A 10461-nucleotide genomic window follows, 5' to 3' on the forward strand; every position below is an offset into this window, starting at 1 on the left:
TAAATGAGATAATGTATGTAAAGTGCTCAGCACAGGGCCTGGTGCGTGGCACCTGCTCAGTGTTAGCGCTTGTTATTATGCACAGTTGGTTCAATTCATCTGAGCTGCAATCCAGATTTTTAAGGATGTTTTAGTCACACGAAGTGATTGCCCTCCAACTCTCTTTTCTAGCTTAGGGGACCCGGTCTACCTAAAAAACAACCCAATAGACATCTACTGAGCATATCCATGATGAGTTAGGTATTGTGTGGAGTGGTGACACCTCAGAGATGGGGTTCAGAGATCTTCTCAGGGGCTCACAGCACAGTGGGGGAAATAGACAACTGGACAGTCACAGCCTTGCTCCCTCCAAGTCCTGCCCAACCACCGGGGAGCCTGGCATTCAAGGAGAAACTGGGGTGCATCTGACCCTTCTCCTAGGCTCCAAACCCTCCCAGAGCCTCCCTAAGAGACACTCAAGGGTGAATCAACTCCATTTCATTTCTAGTTTCTCAGGCTGCATATCTGAGTTCTTCCACTGCACCCAGGTTAAAATAATTCCATTTTAACCAAGCCATTCAGATCTTAGATGGCATTCATTATAATGGAATTTTACCTGAGGCAGCCCATCCCCCAATTCTCAACATCATGGCGCCCAAGAAGTTGGCAAGCTTGCGAAATAGGCTGGGCAGAAGTAACTTCCCTCTTCTGGCACAAGTCCAGAAATTCAGAGACTTTTGGAACAAAGAACTCTGCCCTGAAGGTGTTTTCCAGCATCATCCTGGCCAGCCTGGAACCGTCCAATTCCCCCTCCACTGACACCACCTGCTGCCTCTTTTTCCAGCCCTCTTCAGACAGGAAGGGGTTGGGGAGCTGAAGGACCGGGACGCAGGGCAGGACAGGCAGTGGCAGGCGAAGAAGGACCCCACGTCGGGTCTTAGAAAGACCTGAATTTAAGTTCCGGTTCTGACTTGGGAGCTCGATGGCTTTGGGCAAGAAATTTAGCCTCTTAACTTGTTCAAACTCAGTTTCCTCTTCTGTAAAGTGGGGATAACAATATTACCTACCTCATGGGATTATTGAGAGGCATATATGAGAAGATGCACGAAAAACATTTAACCCAGTGCCTGGAACATATTAAGTTATAGTAACCTTTTTGTTTATTATGATTATCAGCTACTATACGATATGCGAGCTTCAAAAGGGTCAAAGGTTGGTACAGAGAGAGACACTGGGGCAGAGTTGGGGGTAGAAGTGGCTGAAGGATAGGTGAGGCCCTGCCGCTGAGCCCAGCATGGGCCTGGTGACCAAGATAAGGCCCAGGGCAGAGGCACTCGCCTGCCCGTGGAGCTGACAGGCACAGACTCGATGGGTAATTACGGGATTGTGGGCTGGGGTGGCCCATGCTACTGCCCGACCAGCCACATTCTTTTGTCCCGTGGGTGGCTGGGTGGGTGGGCAGCTGGCTGCTTATTTGGCTTCCAGGACACTGAGTATATCTAACACCTTTCAAACCGGTACCCTCCACTCCCGGGCAGAGTGTTCAACTCTTGGAAGGGGATTCTCTGTGGGCATTCACCTCCTCCTGTGGTAGCAGGTAGTGCCAGTGGAGGGGGAATGGGACGGTTCCAGGCTGGCCAGGATGATGCTGGAAAACACCCTCGGGGCAGAGGTCTTTGCTCCAAAAGGCTCTGAATTTCCGAACTTCTGCCAGAGGTGGGAAGTTACTTCTGCCCAGCCTATTTGGCACCTCCTCTGTTCTCTTCACCCCATCTTCCAGACGCCCCCTGCTCTCCAACCAGACAAGCCAGAGGGTCAAATTTCAAGGCCAGACTCTGCACAATTGGTCAGTGGAGACTACTAACCTCGGTTCACCTCACCTAGAGCCTTCAAATGATCAAGAAGCCCAAGACAGACATAAATCCCATCCCTGTCCCCAGCCCCAGCGCTCTAGTTAGCACTAGCTAACACATACATGTGTTAACTAACTAGCACATACATGATTCTGATACTTGCATGTCTTGTTCTTAAAATCAATGCTCAGGGAAAATATACATCCCTCCCAATCCATTTGGCAAAAATGCAATTCAGTGGGTATTAATTGAGCACCTGGTATGTCCTCAGCCCTGACATCAGCCTCTCGGTTGAACTGAACAGAGCAGCAAGTGTTGGGAAGGATGTAGAGCCACGGGATCCCTCACCCACTGTCAGGGGAAGTCCAGTGAGGAAGGGCTTCAGCTGCACCTGGAGACCTCGCAAAGGGCTCTCAGAGTCAGGCTGTGGCATTTACGGGGCCACCTGTACACCACACATCAGACAGGCACACACATAAGCCAGAAACCAGGTCCTGAGGTTAAGAATGATACACTTATTATAGCCGAAAGAGACTTTAGAAGCTCATCTAGGGCTTCCCTGGTGGCGCAGTGGTTGAGAGTCCACCTGCCGATGCAGGGGACACGGTTTCGTGCCCCGGTCCGGGAAGATCCCACATGTCGCGGAGTGGCTAGGCCCGTGAGCCATGGCCGCTGAGCCTGTGCATCTGGAGCCTGTGCTCCGCAACGGGAGAGGCCACAACAGTGAGAGGCCCACGTACCGAGAAAAAAAAAAAAAGGAAGCTCATCTAGTACAACTTTTTCATTTTAGAAATGAAGTCTATACCAAGTGTTAAAAAGGATGGGGAACCATGGGAACTTTTATCTTAAAGGAGTGTTTACTTAAAGGAGTGTTTTTGGTACCGTCACTGTGGAAGACATGTAGAGTAATGCCAAACAGGGAATTCCGTGTGACCCATCAACTCCATTCCTAGGTATGTGCCCTAGAGAAAAGCCTACACATGCACCAGAAGACAAGCACAACATCTTCCTAGCAGTATTAGCTTATCATAATAGCCCCAAACCGGAAACAGCCCAGATGCTCATCAACAAGAGGAAGGATGAACAAATTGTGGCATATTCTTATGGAATACGACACTGCACTGAAAACTAATCAATACAGCTGTGTGCTTCGAAGTGGATGAATCTCAGAAACACGCTATTGAGTGAAAAAAGTGCATCGCAGACAATACACGTGTAGGTAGACTCCAAAGATGTAAAACTAAACAATACACTGTTTTGTAAAGCATACAGAGATGATAACTTGCAAAGAAAAGCAAGAAAATATTAACTAAAATTCATAATATTAGTTACAGTGTGGTGGAGAGTGAGGAAGGGGATGCAACTGGGAAGAGGAAAGGGGGCTTTTAAGCTTCTGTAAACGTTCCACTCCAAACTTAGGTGGTGGGTCAGGATATATTACACTACCCTTTAATGTATACATAGGCCTATTGTATACTCTTGTGTGTATGATGTATTTCACAGTTTAAAAAAATAGAGTCTTGGAGAAGCTAAACGACTTTTCCAAGCTCATCAGCTAACAAATAACAGCAAGAGAAATCAATTTACTGAATCTGAGTTTAGCCATTCCTGGCTTCTAAAAGGACCTCTCAGAAATGATAAGTTTCTGGTCTACGAAATTTGAAAACAATTGCAAGAGTCTTTTCTTTTCACTGTTAAATTCCCAGTGTCTTGAATAGTACCTGACACCCAGTAGGTGCTCAGCGCATATCTAGTGAATGACTGTCTGCACAAGCTCTTCTGGGGCTTACATCGTGCCAGGCGCTCCACTTGTATCATCTCTAATCCTCACACAACACTGCAAGGGAGTTATTCTTATCCCACTTTACAGATAAGGAAACTGAGATTCAGAGAGATTAAGAAACATGCCCAAGGTCACGAGCTACAAAGTGACAAAGCCAGAATTTCAACCTTACAAAGTGACACACAAAGCCAGAATTTAAACCTAAGTGTGTCTAACTCAAAACCAGCGTTTCTCCCATTCTGCAAGGCGGCTAGCACAGCTCCTAATAGCACTGCCTAAAATTTCAGCCATTTACCAAGAAACCCTGGGAACCCCAGCTGAGGGGCTGGCTCAGTGTTTTCTCCTCCTTCTACGTGTCTCCAGGCTCTGGCTCTGGCGTTTAGAGTGGTTTGTACAGCCAGGCCCATCACCGGCACACAGCGTAGAGCTGTGGTCATGGGTTCACTTTACAGCATGGTGCAGGTTACTGCATCTCTTTAAACCTTCATTTCCCGTATGCATGCTGGAGGGAACACTAGTAACTTACTCCCAAGAAAAGCTGGGAAGATTAAAGGAGACAAGGAAAGTGATCAGCACAGTGCCTGGCAGAGGCCGTCAGGTGAGGCTGGAGTCTGTTTCTCTTTCCAGGTGGGTAGGTTGGGGAGTGTTCCTTAAGGGGTAGCCAGGAGAGGAAGAGGTAAACAAGGTGAGAATAGCTCCCAGTTGGCCAGTGGGACAATGGCCTTTTCTTCCTTGGTGCATTTAGCACATAGAAGGTCATCAATAAAGTGGTCTGTTTGAAACTGAGAGTTTCTTATTTGCCTTCCAGACCTCCCAAGTCTTCTTTGATCCCTGCAATCTCTCCACACAGAGCTATCTCCCTCGGGTTCTTGTCTGCTGTTTTGTTTTGTTTTTTGCGGTACGCGGGCCTCTCACTGTTGTGGCCTCTCCCGTTGCGGAGCACAGGCTCCAGACGCGCAGGCTCAGCGGCCATGGCTCACGGGCCCAGCCGCTCCGCGGCATGTGGGATCCTCCCGGACCGGGGTACGAACCCGTGCTCCCTGCATCGGCAGGCGGACTCTCAACCGCTGTGCCACCAGGGAAGCCCTTGTCTGCTGTTTTTACCCAAATAAGGTACCCAAGACTGCCAGAGAGGCACCGAGGCCTGAGGGTATGGCAGAGGGAGCCTCCTCTGAGAGGCCACTGTCCCCAGAGTAACCTTTGGACAAACTGAACTTGCTCCCAGGTCAATTCATTCAAACTGCTACATAATCTAAGCCTGCTGCTCAGGGACATTTCTGCAGGCCTATTATGTGTGAGGCAGGCCCTGAATGCTTGCGGCCACCTGGTAAGGGCAGAGGTGGCAGGGTTCCCTGAGGTTAAGACAGACCCAGTGTGAGTCCTGACACTCCCTCTCACCAGCTGTGTCACCTTGGCACATGGCTCTACCTCCCCAATCCTCGGTTTCCCCAGTTTTGTAAAATGAACATGGCGGTGGTTCTTGTCTCACAAGCTGTGACAGCTCTGGGGGGCAGTGCACGCGGCGTCTGGGGCCCAGCACCTGGTACCACTGGGCTGAGTGCTCTGTAAGTAGCTGTTCCTGGAGCTACAGCTCCAGTGCCAGCAGGTGGCACACACTGGATGTGTCACCAGCTAAGCTTTGGGCCTCATGGGTGCCTCACAGGGCCTAGAATATCACACTTTGCATAACACCTCAAAGGTTCAACCTGTCATCAGAAGGCCAATGAGAGGCAGCGGCTTCCCAGGAACTGGCTGCTGGGTCCTGCCCAAACTCCACTTTCTCACTGGTGCAGCTGCCTACGCCATGCTCAGGACCAGGCCCCTGCCCTGTGCAGAATGGGGACTTTGTGTGGCAAAGACTGTGGAATAGACAGCTTGGTCTATTCCTTGGCACGGGACCTGTCGGGCAGGTTTGCGAAGGTATGACACACACTCAGACTCCCCGAGCGTCTGTTCCTTCTGCCTTTGCCATTTACCTACCAGCCTGCCACCCCTGCCACCCCTGAAGCTCTCTCCTCTCCCCTCCCCATAAGTTGCTTCAAAGGGTGGGACTTCCCAAGAGGTCTTCACCTGCCGTTTTCATTTGTCGGTGATGAGAACGACTTCCTTCCTGCCACAGTGGACAGAGTCACTACACAGTCATCAAGGAGGCTCCACCCCCATGACCGGCGCCCCATCTCTCATGCTGAACCTCTGGGGACTCTCCAGGGAACCCACCCTGAGCATCTGGGCCACAAGGACCAAGGAGGGAAGGCAGTTTCTCTTCCACATGTCTCCACAGCAGGCTGCAGTCACCTGCCACCACCAACCCCTTTAGTCGGGGTTGAGAGGAGTCTGTCCCTACCCTGGACCATTTCCCCAGTAGTCAGACAAGCCAAGAGTCAAGCTCCAGTGTCCAGGGGACCTGGCTCCCTCCCCTGCTATGCAGTTTCTCTCGGCCCTGACTTCCACTTTGCTTACCATTTCCCCAGAACCTGATTACAAGTGACCTGTGTCCTTTATCCACATGGGCAAGGTTTGACTACCCTACCCTTCCTGGTTGTCTACCCGCTTTAATGCTGAGTTTCCCGCAGGACAGTGGGGCCCCCGGAGGTCTGGGAAGATGGACGGACAGAATGAAGAGACTAAAGGTTTGGGGGAAGAGAGAAGAGGAAGCGTGAGGCTGAGTCTTGGCTTCAGTATAAATCCCAGTTCCCCAGGGGCACCTGAAGGCAAGTTGGCAGGCCTTCCTGTCCCTGTCTGAGGTAGGGGTGGGGCAGGAAAACCAAAGGGAGGCCACTCACAAGTCAAGGGTGAAGGGAAGTCGCAGGCAAGGGGAAGGGAGTGAACACTAGGCTAGTCCAGAGAGAGGGTGGCCGAGGGCAGTGCTGCCCTCAGGGAGAGACTGCAATTAGCGATAACACCACAGAGCAGGCTACCCCCATCTTCCCCTCATCATTAAGCACCACCCCCATCTTCTCCTCATTAAACCCACACCCACCCATCTTCCCCTCATCACCGTGACCTCCGCTGGGTCTGGGGTGGGGTTCGCTAGAATGCCTCAATGTTCCAATTTGTCCTGAACAGCTTGGGTTTAATTATTCATCACACCCCTTTCACTCTCAAAATTCTCCCAGTTTGGGCAATAAATTATACAGTCACTCTCTCTAGCACATCCAAGAGGGCACTGAGACAGGAGACAGTCAATGGGGAACCGGAGAAAAGCATAACTAGAAGCAAGACCTTAGTGGTCCAGAGCTACAGCCAGGCTGGCTCCTGTCCAGCTGGACCCCCTGAGAACTGGACTGTAGTGGAAGAAGATACCGCCAGCCACTGCCCAGTCTGAGCTCAGACCGTCTAGGGGGAAGAGGCCCGGTCTGGTGGGCTCTGTTCCCTGTTATCCCTCAGAGGGCCTAGTACCATGCTGGGCACACAAGAGGCTCTTAAGAAAATCTTGTCATTTCCTTACTTCTCTTTACCTGCATCCAAACCAGACGTAAACAGTAACAAATGGAGAGCTGGAGCTCCTATAGCTCATCCTGTCCAGCAACACACTGGAGTGCCATCCTAGCTCAGACCTCCAGGTGCTCATGACTCTGGCTCTCTGGCCACTAGAGCCCACCTGCTGGATGTAAGCACCGGCCAGTTTCTTGCAGAGAAACTCTGGCTCTCAGGCAGGATGACCTCTGCCTCCTCAGGATGTGGGGTAAAGAAATGAACAACTGCAAGTCCTTCTCCTGTCTTGGATAACCACTTGGTCTGGCCCACTAGACCCCAGGCCTTCCTCCAAATGTGAAAGACATTGGTTTTAACACTGGCTATGTGTTCTGGGAGTGGACGGTGTGGGTCCAAGAGGTCCTCCTGGTGCTTCCTCTGGGACTCGGTGCCCAAAGGAGATCAGTTCTGAGGTCAAATAGGGAAAGAAGACCGAGAAACCATGAACACAAGTAACTAGGGCACCTCAAACAGCATCAGACCTTCCACAGTATTTATACAAATAGAGTGTGATGGTCTTGGCTGTGAGTGGTGAGGAAAGCTCCCTAACCCTAACCCTCTTCTTTCCCTCCTTCCTTACCCCACTCTCCTCTTTTCTCATCCTTTTTCTCTTCCCCCCTTTCTTATCCATTACCCTGGAAAGGGTCCAAGTCATGGCTGATGAGGGACAGCCAAACTGAAGTCATGGGACCCAGCCAGAGCACAGGCTGTGAATTCCCCAGCTGTTTGCAGTTTGAGTCAGCCCCCTAGCCTGCTTGTGGATTGTCTTCAAATGGGTCCAGAGAGGCCACTGAGTAGGGGCCAAATGGGGCCCCTACTTCTGCTCAAGGATCTAAAACACCCAAAGCAAAAGCCAGAGAGAAATCTGCAGTCTTAATAGCCTCCTGGTCTGGCTGCATACAATACTGACACCATTCCAGAAGGACTCACAATCCCCTCCAGCACTTGGACAGGGGTGGGATGAGGAAGGTCCCCCCGAAACACAGCACTCTTGGTTCGTAAAGTTGAGGCTCCAGTGTCCAGATAATCCATTCCCACCTCAGCAAACCACCCCCACTTCCCAGCCTGACTTAAAACCTTTGCCAGCACCACGGCTTCCCTTATCCCAGAGTCTTTCCCAATCTCTTGTGCACACCCACCTCCCTAACACACATAGGCAGCTAACAAGATCACTAGGCAGAAATGGCATATGAGGGGCTGGAAAATTCTGCCGTGCTGGGATGCACCTCCTGATCCCAGGAGAATAAGAGATGTGGATTTACCACAAAGCCACAATCCCTTCCCAGTCAACCCATTCTGGAGTCATACCATAGCCATCCCATAATCATTGCTGTGCAGAGTGTCCCCTTCAGGAGTGGCCACCACCAGCCATGAGGAAGCCAGCTTTCCAGCAGGGAGCTGGTGCAGAGCTGAACTCTGCCCAGGAGAGCTTTTGCAATGCTCAGAAAATGCCTGCCCAACTGCTTGCCTGGGCTCTGGCCCCTCTGGCTGCTGAGCCCAGACAGGAGGTTGACTCACACACCGCATGGAGAAGGAGGAAGAGGAGGAGAAGATGAGGGAAGGGCCTGGGTTCAGAGACCCAGGGCTCTCCCAGCCCAGGCAGCCTAGGTCTCAGCCTCAGTGGTCCATGGGGGGAGGGGGGCCAGGTCAAACTGCTCCCCGGCGACCATAGGATGTTCCCTCCTAGATACTTCCCCTGAAATCCTCTTCATCCGCCACCCACAGATGTGGGACTCCTCACTCCCCCAATAGAAGCTACTCCTTGAGCCCCCTCCTCAGTTAAATGCTTGCCCCTGAATTCCTGTGGACATCTATGGATGGGCTTTCCTGAGAAAATAAGTCCAGTGCACTGGATCAACCAGGTCTAAAATAATTGGTGGCTTAAAAAAAAAAAAAAAAGCTAGAAAAGAAAAGGAAAGGAAAAAAAAAACTCTACTTAAAAGATCCAATTCCATCATCGCAGGTAACCATGCGTGGGTCCTATAAGATAGCAAGGCTATACACACTCCATCCCCAGAAGACCTCAGCACCCTACAGAGCCCATCCCTCCCTTTCTTATTCCTCCAGTTCATGCCGAGGCGGCCCGACAGAGGAAGGAAACAAATGTTTCTTGTTGCCCAAGTGCCGAGCACCCTGCTGGAGGAACGTTTCTGTGATCCGCTGCCTGAGCCCCGAGGAGGTCGCTGCTCCCCTCTCCAGCCTGGCACGAACTTCAGCTTTCTCTCAGACCTCAGGGTCCCCTTAGTGCCCCAGCCTCAAGGCACGACAGCCCAGATCTCGGTCGCCAAGTTCGCCCAGACTCTAGGGCTTGCACACGGGCACTCAGACCCGGTACCCCCGACGCCCCCACCCCGCGCCTAATCCCGATACTGGGGCCCCCTCTCCTCGCCGGTCCCGGGTCCGCACCTGGTACTGCGTGTGGGCACGCTGCTCCGCGCTCCCGGCGCCTGGGGATCGGCGGCTGCCTTTTGACAAGCAGAGACAGCCCAGCTCCTGGCCCCGCCCCTCTCAAGGCCCCGCCCCACCCCGCCCCTGGGCCCCGCCCACAGATCTAGTCCTCTCTTGCCCAGCGCTCCAACTGCGCTGCAACCATCTTGACTTGGAATCAACCACTGCACTGTCTCCTGGGAGACTCTGCCCAGTCCTCCAAGACTGCCGTCCACGGGGCAAGGCAAACTCTGCCCTCCGTGCGTGAGAGCTTTCGATGGTTATGTGTGTGCAGATCCACGATTTTGCCTGCGATAATCCGTGATGCCTCCCCTCTCCCCCCACCGCAGTGGTTCTACCCAGCCTGCTGCGGACGCCTCTTCCAGGTGTGTCACCCCCACCTGGGCTGACCCGGCCAGGACTTCTCCGTCGTCTGCGGGGCTCTGTGGTGGGGGTGGAGAGGAGCTGCGGCGGGCACCAAAGGTTCTCTGAGCGCTCTTGGAGAATCCCAGTGCAGCCCGCCGTCGTGTTACTCCTGCAGAGCGTCAGGGAGCCCAGCCCGATCCCACACGCTGGTATAAAAGAGCGAACGAAAACGGGGCCGAAGAGGAGGCTGGATTTGCATTGTCACCCCTACTCGATGTCCCCTCGGGCGCGACCACGGCCGACCACGTTCTCGGCCCGTCGCGAACCTCATCCAAACAAGTTTAGTCTCAGCTTCCCTGGGCCCTGGACCCCAGCCCCACACAACCATCCATCCCATCCGACATTGGTGTGAAGGGATGGAAGGAGGTAAAAAGTACATCTGAGAGGCATGGACATATATACACTACCAAACGTAAGGTAGATAGCTAGTGGGAAGCAGCCGCATAGCACAGGGAGATCAGCTCGGTGCTTTGTGACCGCCTGGAGGGGTGGAATAGGGAGGGTGGGAGGGAGGGAGAC

The 10461-nt window shown here is 52.5% G+C and overlaps 1 protein-coding gene across 1 annotated transcript in view; it reads right to left on the reverse strand.

The window, feature by feature from the left end:
* VDR (vitamin D receptor) overlaps nt 1-9573 on the reverse strand; it is a 55298-nt gene extending 45725 nt beyond the window's left edge. Inside the window, exon 1 of the mRNA XM_029205200.1 lies at nt 9496-9573. The gene's annotated coding sequence lies outside the window, so the exon portion shown is untranslated. The remainder of the gene's footprint in view (nt 1-9495) is intronic.
* Between the last annotated feature and the right edge of the window lie 888 nt (nt 9574-10461).

This window comes from Monodon monoceros, unplaced genomic scaffold, assembly GCF_005190385.1.
Source record: "Monodon monoceros isolate NGI ecotype Baffin Bay Population unplaced genomic scaffold, NGI_Narwhal_1 Super_Scaffold_6, whole genome shotgun sequence".
NCBI classification, from domain to species: domain Eukaryota; kingdom Metazoa; phylum Chordata; class Mammalia; order Artiodactyla; family Monodontidae; genus Monodon; species Monodon monoceros.